The sequence below is a fragment of the Pteropus medius genome, unplaced genomic scaffold, assembly GCF_902729225.1.
Source record: "Pteropus medius unplaced genomic scaffold, Ma_sr-lr_union100, whole genome shotgun sequence".
NCBI lineage: Eukaryota > Metazoa > Chordata > Mammalia > Chiroptera > Pteropodidae > Pteropus > Pteropus medius.
In genome coordinates this window covers 8,116,874-8,139,102 of record NW_024346062.1, presented here as the reverse complement: position 1 = coordinate 8,139,102, position 22,229 = coordinate 8,116,874, and positions in this window count along the sequence as shown.

Here is a 22,229-nt window from a genome sequence, read left to right as displayed (position 1 = left end):
TTTTTGCCTACTTTTGTATTCAAACTTAAATTCCATAACCTATATATGCACAGGGGATTAATTCTCATTTGAGAATTATCATCCTACTTTAAAATAACTGTAACAGCAAAAATAGATGTTCATTCCAACTATCAACTTTTTCAAGATTTGGAGTTTTTTGTTTTCTTGAGAGTTCTTCCATACAGCAGAATAAAGAGGTAACTTAAAGTATAATACCAACAGGAAGAGTTTGCAGAGATGCCACTTGATAATGAATGATGGCATCTGTGGAGTTCTTTTATTGTCTAGCATTTGTAAAAATTATACCACAACTATCTACATTTAAATGCTAATATAAATATAAAAATTTTCTAAATGATATTTTCTTAGCTAATATAATTTACATAAATCTCAACGATTTAAAATAAAACCAGGTGATGCTAATATTTTTCTTTCTGGCATAAAATGTATGTGTGAGAAAAATTATAAAAATAAAGTCATTTCAAACAAAAAATAAATATATGAAGCAGATAATTATTTTACAGCTGCCAGCTGATGGTGTCAGCCCATTTGTAAGTGGTAATACTAATGTAAAAGAGTGTACATTGGATGTTCAACTTTGCAAATGCATCTATAAAGACTAAAAATGAAATTATCTTTCTTTTTAAGAAAGACACGTATAAAAGTTAATGCAAGAAAATATTTCTATGTCATATTTATTTCCCTCATTGTACTTTGATTTTAAGGCCAAAAAGAACCTCTCTGTACACTAAATTTAATTTCGACTATTTTTTTTTAATTCTAGGAAATCGAGATGATGTATTTACCTTTGTTTCTATAGTACTGTATGATCTGATAACACACACTTATAGAAATTACCCTACTAAATAAATAAACAAATAATAAACTTTATGCCCAGTGTTTTCTGGATAATCAACATTTCCCACAGCTTCATGATTACTTTTAAGATGTTTTCTTATTATATTTAAAATATATATGTGACTTTTTCTTTTTTAGGAACTGATTGAAAAATCTTTGACAGCATTCAGCTTTTTCAAGTAAGTCACAGAAATATCCTTCAAGCACTTTTTCCCTTCTGTATGTTGTAAAGGACTTATAAGAACAAATTTGATCAGGCAGTTCACTATTCTTAGTATATAAGAACTTAAGATAACCATAGAAAAACGTGAGGATAGTTGTGCCCTAGTTTTATTTACTTTCAAAAATAAATCACACAATAGTGTTTACTAATGATTAGAACTCAAAGAAGTGACATTTAAATGAAGTGCCTGTGTCATACCTCACAAATATAATCCACAACAATATTCTAATAACAAATTTACATTTATAAATTTTCATTATTACAGTTATAGTTTTCTTTATATTGTTCATTTTTAGCACATGTTACGTTTTCTCTAGAATGAATTGTAATCAGTTTATAATACTAATAACATTTTAATGCCAAAAATATATTAGCTATCCTTCCTATAATACATGCATGCCAATTTTTGTATTATCGTTCTTGGCTGCACTCACATGGCTATGTGTTTCTCACCAATAAAGATCTCCCTCTCTCATTTCTCTCTCTCTCTCTTCCTCTCTCTACCTTTCTCTCTCTTTTTCTCTCTTCTTCTATTTCCTCCAGTCTTACCCTCTCTCCACTCAGGTCCCTTCCTTCTCTGCTCTCAGTTCTTCACTGCAGAGTACAGTGAAACTGTTAAGAAGATTCAGTTGTGGTTGGGCTTCTAACCTTACACAACTTCAGCATTAGCAAAAGGATTCAGTTTCTTGAATTCATTAATAGTATTTTGCCACAAAAGGCTTTGTAGTTCTCTCCAGAATATTGAGCCTAGCTTAATAACATTCTATTTATGTTAAAGACACATTTAATCTGTAAATGTGACCTTTAGAAGAATTCTCTTGTTTTTCATTAAAGAAACACTGCATAACAAATATTAATTATTCCTTGATGCCATATTTTAATTAACTAATCATGTGCTATTTGCAGCAATAAAGAGTGTAGTAATGTATGTGCAGTAATGCTATGTAACTTAAGATCGATATCAAAGAATCCACTGCTGCAGAAAAAACATATTTTGAGTATCTTCTCTGGATGAGTTTGCTTATATGAACATTTAGTCTAGAAATATGCTTTGTTTTGCTTTGTGTTTTGTATTTTTAAATGCCGATGGAAGTCTGATTAAAATGCTGAACATATCGTTAGCCCCATCACTAATAAGTAAACGTTCACTGATGCATATTAGCAGGGTCTAGCAATGTGGTGAAATTGTCACTTAAGTGCTTGGAATCTGAACACAGAAAATGACAGGCAATGCCGAAGGTCTGGCTCCAGTGCATGTCTTCACTGTAGCTGGAGTCACTGGAATGGTGAAACCAGTTTAGGTTCAAGGTCGCTGCTGACATTCAGCTGTCATGGCTTCATTGTCTGCAGGCCTTCTCTCCATTGACACATTCAAGAGTACTTTATAGCAACCACAAAGAGCCAGTCAATTGATACCATTACACTTCATGCACACACAAACCACAAGCCTGTTCAGGGCTGTTGATACAGTCTAACATTTATTCATTAAGGGAGCTATTGAAAATGCAACTTGCCCAGCCCCACTCTTAACAACATAGACTTACTTGTTTAGTCCAAACATTTAGCTACGTCTTTTTCAAGTTTTGCACAGCATTCTCTAATTGAGGTAACATTATCTGCATTTTAATGCTACACCATTTATGTCCAATGAAAGATTACCTGAAGAACCCTGCCATTACCACACTAGTTTAAATACGAGCAGTTGTATAGAAAAAATATACACAAAAGATGTAAGCGGGGGAAAAGGGAGATATTTATTTGTTCTGGGAGTGCCACGGAAATCCAATTGCTCAGAAATGAAATAAGAGTCTGGAGTGAAAGGAGGGAAAACCTAAGCCTGGGTCAGGGAAGAGGCCGTGATTAGCTTCATTGTTAGGACTTCTTTGAGCTTCGTTGGTTGTAAAGAAAAACCCACTAATGAATCTATTGAAGCTTGCCAGAACTTTGTGTGGAAGACAACTTAAGTTATGGTGCTTATCTAAAAAATGGTAGTAAAGCATGCGGATGTATAAAACAGCACATATGTCTCTTTATTAACAGCTTGCCCATAAACAAAATTGTTTAAAGATTGTATGTTACACAAATAGTCTATTTAACATGTACGTGTTTAATTCAATATTCACAGGTCTTGAAAAACATCACCTCGATGAGGAGATATAAGAAAATATATCCTATTTAATAGTTGAAAGGCAGGGAAATAGGCCAAAATATAATGTAGCTAGTCTCTTCTTGATGTTTTACCAATATTTGTAAAGAAAGTCAAATTAGAAGGCTATTTCATGCTTTGTATATTTTAAATATGCAAAAAACAAAGACTGTAATCAACTGACATTAAAAATAATAGACTTTGGAAAAAAAGGATCAACATGTCCAGGTACTTCATTTAGTAAACAAGTTTATCATGTTTCTACCATATGTAGCGTTTCCAACATAGAATTAAGTCTGTTTTTGCAGTTCAGTACAATGTTTATTATATATACCCAATTAATTCTACAAAATATGTTACATTGTCTAAAATAAGGCTGAAATTAATGTAAAGATTCAGTTAGACAGCAGTACACTAGAAATATAATTTTGGCCAATCATATGGTCAAGATCATTGCTAGTACCTGGAGAACTGATACTGTATAATGAGTAGAAATAGAATATATTCTTCTGAAAGTTTTATACTCCGTTAAGTTTTGACAAATACTTTTAAGTGTTTTATTGGTGAAGTAAAGTTCAAATGCTGAATGAGAAGAGATCCTCAGCCTCCCCTTGCCACCCTCCATTATTGAGCTCATACATGGTTCCATGGCTTTTTCATAAGAATGATGGTTCTTACTTGGGAAGCATGATTCTCCGAGTGTTATATCACTGAATACACTCATTTTGTTTATCTTGAGCACTAAAGCATTATTCCTACAAAACATACCCTTTGGGGGGCAACAGAAGTAACCACTAAGCAGAATTGTCTCTTGTAATTGCCAAGAATCTCTTTATTTTTGGCATCTCAGATTTCTGAGCCCCTGAGAGACTTATTGTGGAGGTCGTCTGGTAGTTATCATGAAATCATCTCTTTAAAACCATGTCTTCATAAGGGAAGATACCATTGCCATGGTACTGAGCAAGTTTTCTTCAGGTCTTTATTAATTGCTCTAGTGATCAAACTAACCTAAGCAAAGGCTAAATACAAATAAATAAAAACTAGTTATATGGTGTAGTTTTTCTCAAGTCCAGACCATCAGGAATCTATTATGATAAGATTTACTAACAAGAATGTCTCTATTTCTATAAAATTTTATGTCAGGAATTTTGACTTATTATGACCAACAGAGAAATTTGAGAATGAGAATTGCAAGAGCTATATGAAAAAATTGAGGCAGTAAAAGAAGTCAATCTTCATAGAATATCTACTACATTCTAGATGTTGTATTGAGCACTTTACCTTTGTTGTTCAGTCTCTACAACAACCTCTTGTATTTTGGAATTATTCTTACTTCATTTTATGTGGGGAAAAAAAAAGCTCTAGACTTAAAAAAAAATTACCTGAGGCTACAAAGCAAGTAACAGGAAAAGCTGTGATTTAACTTAGGATATGCTCCTAAGCTTATGCTGTCTTGAATACCTATTTCAGCCAAAGGACTTTGGTAAAATCTGGCTAATGTTGTTAATACCATTCATGGTCAATACCACCTTCTCTCTTTCTCCTTTATATTGCCTCACTTCTTTTCAAATTCACTCTCTACAGTGAACTTTTCATTTTGCCTTTCTTTCTCTTCCCTTCTTCCCTTCACACCCAGAAAACATTGGAGATAGATTATTGTCCATATGAGACTTCTTCTGTATCAGACATCTTCCATATCAACTTAATAGAAGCAANACAATAGAAACTATCCTGACAACAGTGGTGTTGTAGGGTTGTTTGTTGTTTGGCTTGTTGATGATGCTTAGCCAAGGAGACACTTCCTTTCAGATTCTGTCTTCCAAACCCCAGGGCTCTGTTATGGGCAGTTCAGCCTAATGGAATTAAGCTTGACACATTTCAACTCTATTTCTTTATAAAATAGGCATAAAACAAAGGTTTAGATTTCGAATAAAACTCTTGAAGCATGTGGGACTCCAACTTTCCCTGTTCTTTACATATCTGTAAATAAAGTGCATAAAAGAGGAGCACAACAGGATAAATCAACATAAATTTGAAATCCACTGCAGCATATTAAATGACGCAGTCTCAGTCAAAGAGAGGCTGACCCCGCGGCTTCGTGCAGTTTGAAGCTAATTGTTTTCGTCAGGATGGGAACGTCTGGAAGTCCATGGCTGTATCCCACCAGTAAGGCTCCAGTAACTGAGCCGGCCCACAGAGAATGGGCCCACTTTGTAGCAACACAGCGGGCTCAGACACCACCTATTCTGCTCTCCAAACTGTCATGCATAACAACTTTATTGTGCTAAATTGAACTTGAAAGCAACCAAAGGCTATGAGAAGGAGAGGCTATGAGAAAAGCGTGCTGTCAGCGCTGGCAAAGGCTGACCTGGAAAGTAGGCTCAGAGACAGGGGAATAAAAGACCAGGCCCCATGAACACAGCATATTGTTTCATTTTAAAGTATGATTCCCATACTAGAGAAAGTAGCAAATGTGATGTAAATTTATTTAAATAGATTCGACCGCTTAAAAGTTTGCCAGCCGCTCTCATCCAACTTTCCCAGCTCTCTGATTCGTTACTTACAGTGGGAATATAATGACATATAGTCATCATTGTAACAGCTTCTTTGCAGGGGCACAATGATGATTAATAGCCAGCAGCAAATTTTCACATGGGCTCTGAAGCACTATGGCATTAAGCAGCCAAACAGTCCCAAATCCCCCTTTTCTGTTCCACTGAAAAGTCCCCTCCTTGTACCTTGCAGATAGGAACAAAGCCTATCTTAATTCCAATCTGCTTTTCCTCATTCAAAGGGAACTTCTCTTTTTCATAATTGATTCATGTGCATTTTTTAGTGTTTCACTGAGCTGAAGCCACTTTTCTCCTTTTTTCTGTTCTGCCCCATACCCGCACCCCTTTTTTTTGAGGGGGCAAGGATTGGGAAACATTTCAACAACAACAATAAAAAAAAAAACAGTGTGTTTTTTCTTCCCCAAATATTTGCTAAATAGATTTCTCAATTAGTATTCATTTGTGCTTTACAGTTAAAGGATTTAAGACAAAAATTAACTCCTGGATTTTTCCATCCTTGGAAATGGTTTTAGTTATAAAAGTCTGAGCTCACTGAAATAACTAGTGAGAACCCCCAAGAGTGCCTTGTTTCATTGGGGGAGTCTGAGTAGTTCTCGTTCCCATAAGAGACTCACAGCTGGAACAAGGATCGACTCTCTTGCTCTGGACAGATTCTTTTTTCTCCTCTGTGCTGGTAGCTGTCAAGAAAGGAACAGGTGACCAAAACAAAAGACAGCAAATGAGAACATCTTAACCCTGTGTATCTTTCCTAAGTATCATTTTACCCTGTAGAAATTTCGTGTTATAATTATTAGCAGAAGCTCCTGTGCTATTTGTAGATATCCTCTCTCGTAGCTATACTTTCCACCTCCTGTGATAACGACACAAATAACAACAACCAGTGCTGTCTTGGAAAGAGATTTCTACATGCCAACTCATTTGTTTCTATGACAATATAACGGCCATAAAGTGCAGAGTTTTAGCTATACTTTGCATATTTGTTTACATTTCTTACAATCCTGCCCTTTTTTTATATGTGAGTTGGGTGAGCAGATGCCCCTGTTTGCTCAGGACACATTTCATTTATGTCTGTTGTCCTTACATAATTTTTTTAGTGCTTTCTTTCACTCTCAATTTGATTTGAGCAATTTACAAAATCCATACCTTTAGATATTAAAACTACCCCAAATGACTTCTACATACCAAAAAGGCAGGATGTCTCTTACACCGGTGGCTGTGGGCTGATTTACCCTACTGCAGTTCAGGGGAAAGAATCGGGACTTGGAAGCCCTGCTGCCAAGGTAGCTGCACTGACTTTTGTCTCGCCCACTGTAAAGAGGTCAGCTGACCCTACACAGCTTCTTTGATATGTGGCAGAAAGGAGGTCATTTGCTGAAATGAAAGACACATTGCAAACCAGATTTTAAGTGTGACACTCTCCTTCAGCTGGGTCACGGTTCTCCCTGTGAACCAGAGGAACACACTCTACTGGTCAGATAAAAATACTATGCCATGTTTTTTGATAATGACCTTTCTCTTGCTTTGGTTTCTTGAAATGATTAAGTGAAGAATATATCAAGTCGATAGAAGAAATTCTGTTCTTCATTTTCACCGTAGTTGTTCTATCTCCTCTTAAAAAAGCAATATATGAAAGTGGCACCATATCTTATACAGGTGAGTGTATTATAGTCTTTGGGTTATAGAACCAAAGTGTCTCAGGGACTCTTACAAATCCAGAGGGCAATGTCCCTAAAGGCTGGATTTTGCACTAGGATTTCTGTTAACTGAGAAGTGTACAATATCATCTGTAGGCAGAGAAGTCCCTATTGACTGGGCTACTGAAAAAGTGCCCATGTGTTGATTGTTCCTGAAAGTATATTAACTAAATGGATTCCTGATATGTTAGTTTCAAAATAACTTTAACAACACTCTAAAATTTTCCACTTTCCATCAAACTATAGCCCATATTCAAATACCAGCAGGACATGTATATAAGAATTATGACGCTGTTCTAAGTTCCTTTACAAGAGCACAGTCCCTTGGTAAATCATCACTCTTAACCAAATTTGGGGCTATCCAATCTTTATTGAGCATTTTATCCTGTTTTTAGATAATTTGGAAATGAAATGAGTGGAGTACCTGTAATATGCTCATTTTCTCATAATATCACTACAATGAAAAAGTATAATTAAGACTTTTATGTATGAATCATTAGTTTTGTTAGATTGTAGTCTGGCTATGTAACTCCACCGTTCATGAAGAACTCTGCTTTTTGCTGTCTAAGACAGGATTTTTAAATGCAATGACTCTTAGGACTCTCAGATAGGTTGCCTTTTCAACTTTGTGGTTCTTTCATGAATTGCTAGGAACACACAAAAGGACGCATCCAAGAATACTATGTTCATATTGTCTTCTGGCACCATTTGAAGAAGTGAAGGTTAGGATACTTCTTTAAGACTTTGGTTTGAAATTATAATTCTGCTCCTTGCTTTGCTCTAGTACATTTCTCCCTCGCACACTCCATAATTCTCTATCATCTTTAGAATGCCACAAAGCACTTTTTTTTACAGTACAAAAATCTCTTTATACAAATTGTATGAACTGAAGCCCACCATCATTACACAGGCAGAGCTAACTCCTTTTCTACCCAAGCTTAATTCTGCCTGGATGCCCAAGATATTTACTTTCTGTACATATACTATCCTGACTCTAATCCTAAACCAGCTAAACAAATATGTGATACCAGTGGTGATTATGTTCTATTACATGGTAGTAGGTTTAAAAGTATAAGATCTCTTAATTGATTTCTGTCCTGTTCCTTGATACACTCAAGCTTTTTAGGTCTTTACTCTGTTTTTCCAAATTTTTCTTTCCTCTTTTTACTTGGTATCAAAACTCTGATTTCCTTTTTAGATATTATGCAAATAGGCTCAGAGAAGGTGAGCTTATTTTCATGAGATGAGTCAGAGTTTGTCTAAATCCTTCATCATGATTCTATTCTTTGCCAAGGAATGGGTTAGAGATGAGCATGTGACCACCACACCAAGGTACATCATGACAAATTGCTCAAAATTAGTGTTAAGAAAAATATCTTAAAAGCAGCCAGAGAAAAAGTCTTATCTTACAGAAGAAAAAAGGTAAGGATGACAGTAGATTTCTCATTGGAAGTAATTCAAGTTAGCAGACAGTGAAGCAAGATCTTAAAGACAAAAAATTTCTGTCAACCTAAAATTCTATACCCAGTGAAAATAACTTTCAAAGATTAAAAATGTTTCATACCTACAAAATGAGCCACAGACCCACACTACAAACAAAGTTAAATTTCTTAAAGAAGAAAGAAAGTGAGAGCACATAAAAATGAAGAACAGTGATAATAGCAATTTCATGAATATTTTTTTAAATTTAGATCTTTCAAAGATAATTGATCTAATAATTGACTTGTATATGCTATATAAAGAATAGTCAGAACTCAACAGTAAAAATAAGAATCCAATTAGAAAATGTGCAAATGATATAAATAGACTTTCACCAAAGAAGATATATGAATGGCAAATAGGAACATGAAAAGTTATTTAACATCATTAAGGAAATCCAACTTAAAACCACAATAAGCACATCTATCAGAATGACTAAAATAAAGAAATACTAACAGCATCAAATGCTGGTGAGGATGCAGTGGAACTACAATATTCATACACTACTGATGGGAATGTAAAGCAGTATAGCCAGAATGCCACATTATTTCATGGAAGTTTTTAAAAAACTAAACATACACTTGTCATACAACCCAGCAACCTTGGCATTTGTCACAGAGAAATAAAATGTACAATGTACAATATTTATAACAGCTTTGTTTGTAATATTCCAAATTGGAAACAGCCCAAATATCTCTAACCTTTGAATGAATAAATAAATTGTGGAATATCTGTACAAGGGAATAACTATTGATATGCATGACAACATTGTTGCAAACTATTGATATGCACAACAACATGGATGAATCTCAAAATAATTATTCTGAGTGAAAGAAGCCAGACAAGGCATACCTCTTGCAGGATTCAATTTATATAAAATCCAGGAAACGCAAACTAATCAGTAGTGACAGGAAGTCTATTAGTAATTGCCCAGAATTGGGGGAAAGATAAGGGAAGGAGGAGATTACCAAGGAGAATAAGAAAACTTTTAGGGGTAATGGATAAGTTTATTACCTTGGTTGTAGAGATTGCTTCATAGGTTTATACATTTGTCAAAACAAATCAAATAGTTCACTTCAGTTTACTGCATATTAGTTACTCTTTAAATTAAACAACAAAAAAGTAAAACAATAGAGGTAGAGTCTATTCCCTTCCCCTTTGAGATGGCTCTAACTAAAAGAATATGGAGAACTTGAAATTACGTCGTCTTTAGTATTAGATAAGCAAAGCCCATGTGGCTTGTCCTAGTTTACTTTAGGACACTCACCGAAGAAACTTACTGAGACACCATGCAAGAAGTATGGTTACCCTGAGTCCCCTCTGCTGGAGAGACCTTATGGTGGGACCACGTGGAAAGGCCCTGAGACTATGAGCAGATAAAAAGCTGCCCTGCCAGCCACCCTCTGACAAGTTGTCTGAGCTCTGTTGATCATCTCATTGCAATTTCATGAGATTTCAAACCAGAACCATCCAGCTGAATGCTGAGGGATAATAAAAGAGTGTTGTTGCTTTATACCACTAAACTTTGGGATGATTTATTGCACAACAATGAATGACTAGAATGCTACCTATTTCATATTTTCCATGTTTATAGTTTAACTTCCGTTCTTTTCAGGAAAGACTGTTTTGGGTTAAGAAATGGCTAAATGTGATTTGGGTTTTATATATTTTTCTGACTTTCCATATAAAGAAATTTGCAAATCAGAAAAAAAAAATTATTTGTCATTGTATATGTCCTAGCTTTTATTTTAGAAAAAAAAAGAAATCCTATCTACAGATTCAGAAAATCACAGGTGTCAATTGAAAACCTTCAAATTTAGCTAAAATCAACTAAACAATAAATAAATTATGAAATACTGGAAAAAAGCTATCTGGCCTGCCATGTCCTCCAAGGGTTTATCACCTGTGCGGTGAAACAATGCCATTTTATAGCAGGATATGGTGGAATGTCTTCATAAAAGAGGAAGCTATAAATGACATATGAATATTGAAGTTGTTTGAATGATTTTGAGTTACTTTATTTGGTGTCAAAGAGAAATTTATTGTGCATGGTTATTCTATTAACATTGAACATCAAAAAAATACAACTCGAGTACTCTTGTTTCCTAATCAGGCAATTCCTCTCCCACGATTTAACCACTTTCTTCAAATCAGGATTATTTCTGAGTGTATATTTTTCAAACATTTTGTCTGCTTTAATTGAAATGATCTTAGTAATGGAACAATTGTAATCCAACAAATGTGAGGATGAACAGATGTGCTGCTTAATGCAATCATGTTGAGAGGTGATGGATTTGATGTAAGTAGTAGCTAACAGTATTAACCTGTGTGGAATCAAAAGGTTACTTCCTGACTTCTTCAAGAAAGGAAAGAGAGAAGCAATGGCTAGTGGGGTAGTGAGAGTTCTGCAGCACAGCAGAGAAAAGCTTAAAGCTTCTCCAAGGAAAGAACTGTGTCATTGAGAGAATTGGCCATCAAGATCCCAAAGGCCTATCTTGGGAGGTTCTAGACACCTGGAAAAGTTCTAGGTAGTTTGATGTGAAGATAGAACCAGTAAATGTTAAATGCTGATGCTAACAGTTGAAGATAGGAAAAGAACATTAATTGTAAGTGAGTGCTAATACATTTTTTATATTTTCCTTTTGTTTAATATTTCTTTACATTACAGTGTGTCCATTAATAAACATTAATGTTTATATATCACTATTCTAGAAAAAAGCTATTTTTTATAGAGAAAATTAGTTGTGGAAAACATGTACTCTGAATCCTCAAATCACCCCTGTGGTAGGCCATGATTAGAGAAACAATATCTGCCAGTTTGTGAGGTGTTCTAATGCTGCCTATGAGAAAATAAGTGCCTCAGGAGTACACCCAGACCCACAGGGTGACATATGATGGAGAGAAAGAATTTAAGCTGGCATGCTTATAAAATTCGATTGTCATACTTTGAGAAAAAATACTTTGAGGGAGAACTAGACTGAAAGAAAATGAAAAATTTGGGAGGACTGTTGCTGTGTGTCTTTCTCTGGGAGGGGGTTGGGATCTAAGATTTTAGAAGCAGGTTCAAACCATGATTAGAGATAAGCACATGTAAATAAACACTATGTTTGCATTTTTTAAAATGTTACATTCAATGATATCTATTGTATTGTTCTCCAATTCCCTTTTAATCGAGTCCCCATTAACTGTTATATCTGTTCCAGGGTCCTACTTGAACAAATATATCTGTTGCATTATCAAAATTTATTTATCTCTAGGCTCTTTAAGGCTCTTTAAATAGAAACCATATCGGAAGATTACAAATCTTGACTATGAAAGCAAAACCTGTGTACAAGAGGAAGTATGTGATTTGCAAACCTTTAGATACAGTTTTCCGGTTGACAGGCACAGCAGACAGCTTTAGTTCTCCATATTTCCTACATATTTCCAAGCGGAGCTTCCCTGGGCTATTGCCTCCTGATACGTGCTACTTCCCTATACCTTGGTACTATTTCTTCTTCTCATTGGTATTTATAACTCCTAAGTTTGTATCACTTATGGATTTCATTCATGTGCCACTTACCTTTTTTCCAAATAATTAAGCCCAAAATTACATTATAGCTTGCTTAAGCTGCTTGCCACTTGCATAAATTATCCATCATGGCTTCTCCAGTCAATCACCATCTAGCATTCACAACATTCTGCAAGTTGCTTAGCTTTATTAGTTGTTTTCTCTAGCAGCCCCTAGGAAAATAAGGCTTACTCAGGGAATTACAATAAGAAAAATATGCAGCATTTGATTTTTTTTAACATCTTACCTTGAATGTTCTTCCAGTGTCTATTTTTGTGGAAAAAAATGTTATTACCCTTTTATCCTATACTGGTCAACACTACCATTTTAAAAATCAGTAAGATGAAAAATACTTTCACTTATATTTGGTTAAGTTTAATATACAAAAATATATTTTGTATATTTTTTCTTACATATTGCACCTTACGAACAGCTCAGATTAGAAAATTCAGGTAAAAATTTTATTAGTTATGGTTGGTATTTTTTTCTTTATTTGGAACTTGTGGTAAAGTTCCTAAAATGTGGTAAATGTGAGAGTATTTGTTTACAGCTACATCCCTATTACCTAGAACATTGTCTGACATAGCATGGACTCCATAAATATTTGTTGCATGAATATTAATAAAATTATTCACTAACAAATTTAATAAATGTATGATAAAATTGGAATATAAGTTTATTTTTATTTACTTTTTAATTTTAATTTTTTAATTTTTTAATTACATTTGACATTCAATATTATATTAATTTAGGTATACAGCATAGTGTTTAGACATTTATATAACTTACAAAGTGATCCCCCCAGTAAGTCTAGTATTCATCTGGCACCATACATAGTTATTACAATATTATTGACTGTATTCCTTATGTTGTAGTTTACATCCCCATGACTATTTCATAACCGCTAATTTGTACTTTTTAATTCCTTCACCTTTTTACCCAGCCCAACATCCCCCCCTCACATCTGGCAACCATCAGTTTGTTCTCTGTATCTATGGGTCTGTTCTGTTTTGTTTGTTTGTTTTGTTTGTTAGCTTCCACATATAAATGAAATCATATGGTATTTGTCTTTCTCTGTCTGACTTATTTCACTTAGCATGATACCCTCTAGGTCCATCTATGTTAAGGAGATAAGTTTCATGAACATAGAAGCTCTCTCTCTGTTGTCCATTGATGCCTACTTAGCAAAGTGCCTTGGCAATATAAGGTATGCTCAATAATCGAGTCCTGTCCAAGATTCCAGTAGAAATCACTAAAGTAAATCATCTTCGTCAGTCTTAATGTGAATTCCCTCGCAATTCACGTAGTCACTTGAATCACTGTCATCGTTTCTCCAACGATGCCAGTGTATTCAGGATTTAAGGAAAGGTGTGAAACATGTGTCCTATGACTTCAGTACTTGGCATACCTTCAACTTGAGTATCTAAGTATGAAATCTTAATTTTGTAAATGCAAAGACTCTTAATTAACTTTTTAAATTAGTTGTTTTCTTATTACAAAGTAATATATATGTCATTATGGATAATATGCTATTTTCGTAATATAGAACACTTATGAATCAGTGATAAATAAAATAAAAATAAAAATCACTCACATATTCACCTCTCAAAATAGCCACTGTAAAAATTTTGGTATCTATCTTTCCAATTATAAGTGTGATGTACATATTTATAGATATTATTATTGTATTACATGTGATTTTGACACTTGTTTATTCTCTAATTTGATATGAAAATTTTCCTATGTTTTAAATATTTTCACAGAATTATTTTAATGTTTTTCAATCTTTTTTTCTCAGCTCATTGCATGTTAGATTTCTTTTTATTCTTTAGATCTCACCTTTTCCATCCCACCCCGAGTGAGTCTTCCTTGGTTACTGCAAGTGGCAGCCACTCCTGACCACCCAGCTTTTTCTCCTTATATGATTCTCCTTGGAGTATGGAATATGTCTTTATCCATTATTGTATTCCCAGTGCCTATCCAATGTGTGACACTTAGTTAATTATTTTTAAAAAATGAATGAATGAAAGGATGAAGAAAATTCCGTCGATAAATCCACCATAATGACTTAATGCTCTTATTTTTACACATTTAGGTTATTTACATCTCTTTTACAATTATAAACATCACTTTGACATATTTCTCTGGATAAGTTTTTGAGTATATTTATGATTATTTTCTTAGTTTATGTGCCTAGAAATAAAATTGCTGGGTCTAAGGATAAGTAAAATGTTAAGATTTTTAATATGTATTACCAGAAAGTTTGTGATAATTTACACACTTATCAACAGTATTTCAAATTGCTATTTTATTCGTCATTTTAAAGCTGTTATTAATGGACAAATTTTTAAATAAAATTTCGATTGTTAAATATAGCTAATATATAATTATACAAGCATACAATTATTTTCATGTGCTTATTGGTCACTGTCATTCTTTTCTTGAGTTGTCCATTCATGTTCTTTGCCAATTTAATATTTTTAATTGATTTATGAGTTTATTATACACTTAGAATTTATTTAATTTCTTGTTATTCATTTTGCAAATATTTTTCAAAGTTCATAGATTCTCTGCCACTTTTGCTTATCGTATTAAAATATTTAGATGATGTAAACTTTAAAACATAAAAAAGTAGAGATAAAACATATATAAAAGTCATTTATTCATCATTCAGCTTCATACTTATGCCTAATTTTGTTTTACCTCCTTCCACTCAATTCCTCTATCTTCCCTTTTCTCAATACCTAATTATGTTGTAGAAAAACCCGTACATTTTATCATTCATCCAGAAATTCATATATTTCAATTTGTACTTCTAAAAGACAGAGACTATTTTCTTGACATAGCCTCAAGACTAAAATTATAGTTTATAGTATAACATAGAGAAAATTTCAATTTTTATATAACTTTAATCTTTTCCTAGATGTTTTCCATTTTCCTTACTTTTTAATTTTATTCTTAGAAAAACTTTCAATATCATGTGTAGAATATATTCTGGAAATATTTAAAATTTTATTTTTACAAAATGAAACCATATTATTTGTAACTTTATACTTAATTTATTGTAAATGTCATTCCATGTTCATAAACATTGACGTTATTTTCTAAAGGTGTATAATATTCTATTGTAAAACTAGATCATAATTTATTTTACTCAATGCCTTAATGCTAGATATTTAGGTGGAATGAAACCTTTCACAATGTAAGTAATTAATTAAACAAATATTGAATTTCTATCATATGCAGACATTATATTTGGCACTGAAGATACAAAAGTGAGAAAACACACACACACACACACACACACACACACACACACACTGCAGGTTCCTGTTTCATATATGGCTTACTGAAGTCATGAACATTTTTATTTAAGTACATTTACATTATTTTAAATTCTTTGCTTTGGATAAATTTTTAAAAGTGAAAAATACTTTTTAAAAAGTGATTTTTATAAACACTGTTAAATTTTCCTGCAGAATTGTTGTGACATTTTACATTTTTTCCTGCACTATATTCATGTTAATACCAGGTATCACTGCTCTTCTCAATCTTTAGTAATCTGATAGATGAAAAATGACGTGTCACTGTTGTTTTATTTAGTATTTTATTTATTACTAGTGACATTAACTAATTGTTTATATGCTTATTAAACCTTTGTACTTCTTCTTTTGTGAATTACCTGTTCATGTTCTTTGCACATTTTTTCTCATTGAGATGTCCGTCTTCTCATCTTTTACAATTTTTGTTTCTCAAATTTAAACACTTCATGAATCACAACAATGATTATATGTAGAGGTCATATGTGTAAAACTACTAAAAACTTTTGGCTAAGTAAAATGATTTTAAGACCTTAAATTTGAAGTTTCCTACAGTAATAGTATTAACCCAATTTGGAGACTTTTCTAAATTACTCAGCAGAGTCTACATAAATATTCTTGTACTGGAAAAAGCAGTTTAAGGCACCAATCCATGAATAGGTCAAATGCTTCTGCAGAAGTAAATATAAAACAATTATAGTTTTGTGTTGAAAGACAGAAAAAATGAGTCTTCAATAGTTGTGGAATTGTTAATGGATTAGAGTCTTCTGGTTTAAAAATGATAGTACCGGCAGTGATAAAAAGTCATTGCTATCTGCCAGCTGTTTGATTACACAAAATGATGTTGAGAACTCAGAATAATTCTTAATGTAAGTGTAACAAAAGTCACCAATGCAATTAGCACCCTTGTGGGCAATCTCAAGAGAAAAGCTAAGGACTGAATTATTGTGGAGTATAAAATACATTCTCACCTATGAGACAAATTGGTATGGAAACATAGACTTCCTTAGATTAGACTCTCTCCACTTGGTGAATAGGGAACTGATTTCAATTTCTAGGACCATTAATCTCTTACCTTTTGTGGGTAGTAAATTATCTTTAAATTAAAACAAACAAACAGTCTACCTGTCAGACTGTGTGTCAGAATAAACACAGGCTGCCAACAACTTGTAATTAAGACCTCTAACCTGATCTACTTAAATGGCTTTGACAAGGAGAGCAAAATAAAACCAATTTTCATTTTCAAAGAGGAAAATAACTTTTAATCAAAATTTGCAAAAAAATGACACACTTTCAAATTTTTTCTGCTAGTAGTATATCACATTGAGTTTCTTTAACCACAACATTTTTATACATAAGCTGAATGATATCTCTTGTGTTTGTCACATTTTTTGTTGCTTTTATTTTTATTTTTTATGTCCCAAACTCCAGTTAAGAGTAATGGTTTGAAGGTAAAAGCATTATCACTCCTGTTTTGCAGCACATGTAAGGTCAGTAACACAACATTTAAAATCATATCAATTATCAACTTGAATGAGTAATGTCTTGGGAATGCTCTGTCGTCCTCTACCCAGCATGCTCTGGTGGAAAGAGCCTTTAAGCTATGGGAAGCTAACAACCACAAAATTGATAGCATTAAAGAGTGTCAGAAATCATTTTTGCTATTGTGGAGAACTAGGTTTATTATTGTTGTTCTGACCATTTGCATTGGATAAAGGATGGCTATTTTAATTTTTCCCATGCTGTTATTTAAAAAATTAAGAAAATAGTGCTCATTTCGACAGCATGTATACTAAAATTGGAATGATAAGAAATTAAGGAAATAAACAAAGGCCATGGTAGGGAGTCAGTTAAAGTCATTTATGTAGCACATAATGAGATGAAAAAACCTGCATTAAGCTCAAGTCATATAATATAAAATTCCAGAAGTACTCTGGCTTCAGGTACAACTAGATAGGATTGAAATGATTTCATTAAGATTCTATTTCTCTTCTCAGGCTTTTGCCCCGTGTTGGTTGTATTCATAGGCAGCCTTTACCCTATTTTCTTTCAAAACATTTGGCCTTTGCTTTGACAAGACTGGCTTAATTCAGATGCCCATTATTGAATTAACATTATAGTTAGGGAAATACTTGCCTGAACCTGGGCCATGGGCTCCAGTCACAGAATCAGAGAGGTAAAGCCCCTTCTAGGCCACATGGAACTAGAGTGGGAGATGGGAGAATATTCAAATAAGTGGATGTAGCAGAAAAAAAAAAAAAAAAAAATCCAGAGGCAAACCACAACACTATAGTCAAGGAGTATAGATTTTTCCACTGTTGGACCTTTTGCATTTTGGATGCTTCCCAAACAAACAGACATAGCCATAAGAGTAAAATCAGGCAAGCTTTCTTGTCAGAATTGCACAAAGGAGTTAGAGATATAGTGGCAACACTAAGAGATGTGAGCATCTAGAAAGAATTTCACATATAGTGAAGATGTCTAGATCACTTTAATAGTCACAAACCCTTTATAAAATTTTTCATGCCCAATTACTTTGGTAAAATATTTCTCTCTTCTGAGAGAGTGCTGAAACTGTCTTGATTAGACATGAATATTATTATTTTGCAGAATTTATGCAAGAAATACCAAAAATATTGACTGTATCCTCTTTAAAAGATCGATAGGAGAATCTCAATTTTATGAGTTTCTTACAAAATGGGGAATGACGTTCTAAAAAAATAGGTGGTGTCTGGTCAAGAAACACTGGTTCCAAATTTTATCTGCAAGGTGGTCTGGAATGGCCAAATATTTCAGTACTTAATTTCAGTACTTTTAGCAACCTCCACTAGCTTCTACTGATTAAGATTTTTCAGTTTAATGTAATCTTCAGGATAAGAATTGCAAGATTTTAGTTATTCAAGATACAGAATGTTTACTATGAGCAAGAGAAGTCGATTGGCCACACAATGGCATAGTAGAAAATTTGGGGGCTTTCTGCTGTGATTATTTCTATTCTTCATGAGAAATGAGGGGAAAAAAGACAAATAGTTAATGGAGAGCTGTCCTTTGAAAACTAATCCTTTTTAAAAAAGGAATTTTAGCATTGTTTCTTAAGCCACAAAGAGTTCTGGGTGGGTGAAGTAGGTATGTATGCATTCCTGGAGAAGGAAGAAAGGAAATAGATTTTCAAAATGAAAACAGAATTAGATTCCTTCCACATCAGTTTTGAATACAAAATTATTATTCTAGATAACTAAAAATGACTGTTTTGACTACTCATTTCACCAAAGTTTAACAAAATCATACTTCAGACTGATTTTTCCTACCCAGCAGATATGTATTAATTCTTTCAAGAGAACTTTCTTGATTCTTTGTAGAGGCAAGATTAGGTTTTGTGATGCTTCAGTATGACATAAAAATACAAGTATTACCTTAGCAGTTTTATTTATTTATTTTTAGCAAGATCATGGTGTAGTGAGCAATCAATTCTCTAATCCATCTTTAATTCTTTTCTATAATAGTGTGTTACATATTTCTTGGATTGTCAGTAGCTTTTACAATAGACTCATATTAATGAATTACTAAATCTGAGGACTCCATCATGGAATGGTTATCATCAAATTATTGTGTGGGCCAATAAAAAAAGCACGGATATAAAAATATATTTTAAAGTATTTTATTAATTTGTTTTATTTTCCTCCTTTTTCTTTTTGGTCATGACTCAAGTAATATCTTTAGGACATCTTTTCTCCTTAAGGACATGGCATAATGGGGCCTTAGTTAAGAAACGAAAAAGAACTTGGGGAGAAAGAACTATTATAGTGTAGTGGGAAGAACATAGGCTGGGAGACACAGAGACATGGTATGGATATCAGCTCTGCAGCTGGTAGCTTTGGTTAACTTAACTCCATTGATCCTTTGTTTGCTCATCCTGGAGGACACACTGGTTATGTCCAGCTAAATGGGTAGTGAGGAAATTAAACATGATAGGTATGTCTAGGTATGTAAAGTGCCTAGTAAAATGACTGGCAGACCACTGCCAATGACTGCCGCTAGATCCTCAACAAATGTTAATTATATTATTTTATCATAATGCTTGTTTTTATTAAAGATTTACTCAGAAACTGAACAAACTTTTGTTTAATCACAACAAAAGATCCCAATCTATAATGCATATAAATATATAATGTACTCTAAATGCATAATGGTTTATATACAATAGACATTTATTTCTCACTCATGTAAGTAAAAAATAGGTTTTCCTATTGATGGACTGGGTGATTCAGGAGCCTGGGCTTCTTTCATCTTATGGACTTCTGAGGATATCATGCTCATTTATATAAATCTAGCAGAATAAAAGAACATTAAAGGTGGTACTTGAAAGGTTTCTATGGGCCATATCTGGAAGTACATCTCATTCACATTCTATTGACTAGAACTCCATCACATGACCACATATAACTGCAAGACAAGAACAGGAATAGAGTCCAACTATGTGTCTTCAAAGAAGGTGAAATGTGTTTAAGGAACAGTCAATCAATCCGTGCCCCACCTAGAAGATAACAATATAAAAGGTTAACATAAACAAAATATAAAAAATTATATTATAAATAGAAGAATAAATTTAAATGCTATATTTATAATTTTATAATGGATTATATCATACAATAGGGCTAGCAAAAGAAGAGATAAATGTAGTTCTAAAAGAACTAAATTATGGTGGAAAATGATGTGTTTGAGGAGATTTATAAAAGGGGAATACAAAAAGGGTGAGTGGATATCAATAGGAAGATGATATTTATTCTGGAGAATAGTCCGGGAATATCCTTGGAATTGAAAGCATTCAGTAACGTTTATGTGAGTGGAGTGATCAGAGAGTAGGGAGGTATGAAAAAGATGAAATAAGCAGCAATCAATTAGCTTTTATTCCAACTGATCACTCAAAGTCAAAACAATTCTTTGGATGCATACGAGATCTAGTTGTTATGGTTCAGTTGTTGAAATTACAAGGGTTTACTTCATATCTTTGAGTACCCGCACATACAAAATATATCAAAATTATGCACATAATGTGAGTTTCATTAGGGAACTTTACAGCCTTAATCCTTTACTCAGTTATAGCTCTCTAAATTATGTATACAAAACAATTATAGAATTATAATTAACTACTTCTTTTAACCTGTTATATATACTAAAATAGTGATTTAAATGGGAAAAAAAGAAAGCAGTTGAAATTTCACCTATACAAAGTAGACAATTCAATTTGTTGTTTTCTACAAGGTAATCTGTATGTACCGATGTATATGTCAAGGACTCCAGGCTTGTTATGATAAACTGAGTTACTGCAAAGTGAAATTTTCATTGTAGAGATGGCTTTTATTGTCTTTTCTTATTTCTCTGTAAATTACAATTTCCACAATAAAATTTTTGTGCTTTTGTAATATGACCATTTGGGTCATATTTATTTATGTTGTATTTTTTTTTCTATTCAAATGGCCTCTGTTCAGAGAAACATTTTAAGCACATTAATATTTACGGGCTTAATCTGTGGCGTCATACAGACTTGATTCTGAACCTTAGAGAAGTCACTTACTAGGGTTGTAACCTTGGACAAATTGCTTAACCTCTCTAAGCCTTAGTTTACTCAGTCATAAAATGAGAATGATGCTACTCATTGCAAGGGCTGTTGTGACTACTAAATAAAAAGTGTTATGTAAGTGAAATCCTTAGCAAAATGTCTGGCATACAGCAAACCTCTAAGAAGGAAGAGGAAACTTTTGAATTATAACTTTTGTGAGAATTATATGGAGACTGAATTTTAATTCTCTATAATATGTAAGTTTATATGAAATAAAAGTTTCCATATCTACTGTTTTATGAATTCTACAATAATAGAGGTTTACTCATCCCAAAGCCATCAGATATTATATAGTCCAATGGTTCCTTTCCCTTTCTTCCTTTCCCAACCCTTCCCTTCTCTTCTCTTTTGTTAACCTATTAGAAAGTCTTGTTTTATTTCATTTATTCTAACAACAGACTGTCACGTGCAGTGCCTCATTTAGATGTGTCTGGAGTCTTGGAAGCTTAACTACTTTATGTTCTCCTTCAAGTAGACCTTGAGAGCTTGTTTGAAGGTTCCAGCAGGAAAGTGCAGCTACTCACATACCCTTGACTAAAGAAAAATCCTCCTTCATCTGGGAAGGCTGTTCACTTCAACCTAGCACACATGGAGCAGTGAGGATGGGAGAGGACACTCGCCTAGCCAGCCAGATCAGTGGAATCAAGACTGGTGATCAATAGGATAACAAATGTGGCAGTCAGAATGCCCTAATTCAGAAATTCTTGTTTTAAATAGTCTTGAGATGAAGCCAAATACATAAAACAGGTGGAAGCAGAGGTGCTGT